Source organism: Lactuca virosa, chromosome 7, assembly GCF_052849685.1.
Source record: "Lactuca virosa cultivar CGN04683 chromosome 7, Lactuca_virosa_CGN04683_v6, whole genome shotgun sequence".
In the NCBI taxonomy this organism is placed as follows: domain Eukaryota; kingdom Viridiplantae; phylum Streptophyta; class Magnoliopsida; order Asterales; family Asteraceae; genus Lactuca; species Lactuca virosa.
Window position 1 is genome coordinate 212,510,389 of NC_136432.1, and position 1,651 is coordinate 212,512,039.

The window sequence follows — 1,651 nt, forward strand, 5'->3', positions numbered from 1 at the left end:
TTACTTAAACCATCCATATTCTCCTATATTATACACATTTACAAATTAGTTATTTATTTTTTTAATACATTAATCAGTTAATCTATTTTGTCCAAATGTTGTAAATACTTTTTGTTGGTGTGTTCTTCATGCTGCAATTTGAGACTATGTAGTTTGACTTCATATGTGTCCTAATTCAAAGCTTTTACAGTAGTGGGGGTTCAAATGAAATAATCCCATAATCAAAGGGTCTTTTCGAAATATTCTCAAACTGTCAATGTTTACGTTACTCCGTCATTTTCAGCTACACGCTTAACTCATTCTTAAATAATTCCAAGATCGAAAAACTTCTCCAAAAATCATCGAAAAATGTCTTCTGTATTTGGATCGGGAAAGATACTAAAATCCGATGAATTCCTCCACCAAATCCATGGTTTTATACGAGTACACAAAGATGGCCGATGTGAAAGATTGGTGGGCTACAAGACTTTGCCCACCGGAATCGATCCTTCAACCGGAGTCCACTCAAAAGACGTCGTCATCTCGCCGGAAACCAACCTGTCTGCACGTCTTTACATTCCCAAAACCACAACCCCAGATCGGAAACTGCCTATCTTGATTTTCTTCCACGGCGGTGGTTTCATAGTCGAATCCGCCGCGTCTCCTATCTACCACCCTACACTTAACCTTATAACGGCGGAGTCCAACGTTATCATCGTCTCCGTTAACTACAGGCTGGCGCCGGAGCACCCTCTTCCCACCGGATACAACGACTCGTGGGACGCGATCAAGTGGGTAGCTACCCATACTAAAGGCGGTGGTCCGGAGCCATGGTTAAATGACCATGGCGATTTTCATAAGGTATTTCTCGCCGGAGATAGCGCCGGAGCAAATATCGCCCATAACATCGCAATCCGGGCCGGGTCAGAACCGATCGAAGCTATTAACCTCGAGGGTGTCATTCTTCTCCACCCGTATTTCGGAGGAAAAGATCCGATTGGATCCGAACTTGGGAAACATAAGCAGCTTAAAGTGTATACCGATCAATTCTGGAACTTGGCGAATTCTTCAGGGAGTGGGTTGGATGACCCGTGGTTTAACCCGGAAAAGGACCCGAAGCTTTCGGGTTTTGGTTGCTCCAAGATTCTTGTATGTGTTGCAGAAAAGGATAGTTTTAGGGACAGGGGATTGTATTATAAGGAATTGATGGATAAAAGTGGATGGCCTGGAAAATTGGAGATGATGGAGTCAAAGGAAGAGGATCATGTGTTCTTTCTCTTCAAAACTTCTAGTCCTAATGCTTGTACTCTGCGCAAAAGAATTTGTACCTTCATTAATCAAGTTAATAATGCCTCTCGTTTCTGAACAGTGGTATTTGGGTTTTCTTTTGTCACACAGTGCTGTAACACCTTCGTAAATAAACATCGGAAAATTGTAATGTAAACCAATTGGAATGCAATTCAATAAAATTTGTGTTTAGTTGATAAAAAAAAAAAAAAACAACTATTAAATTTTATGGTTGAATAAATTATCATTCTTTGGCTAAGGAATCATGAAACTTATTAAGGCTTTTAAGATCAAAGTGATGGTTAGTGGCGGCCCTGGGGTGGTGCGAGTGTGCGATCGCACCAGGCCTCCAATCGTAAGGGGCCTCCAATTGAGAATTTTATTT

At 41.2% G+C, this 1,651-nt stretch overlaps 1 pseudogene; it reads left to right on the plus strand.

Moving 5' to 3' along the window:
- The first annotated feature begins 287 nt into the window (after nucleotides 1-287).
- On the plus strand, nucleotides 288-1,423 carry LOC145126272 (putative carboxylesterase 2 pseudogene; annotated as a pseudogene).
- The last annotated feature ends 228 nt before the right edge of the window (nucleotides 1,424-1,651 follow it).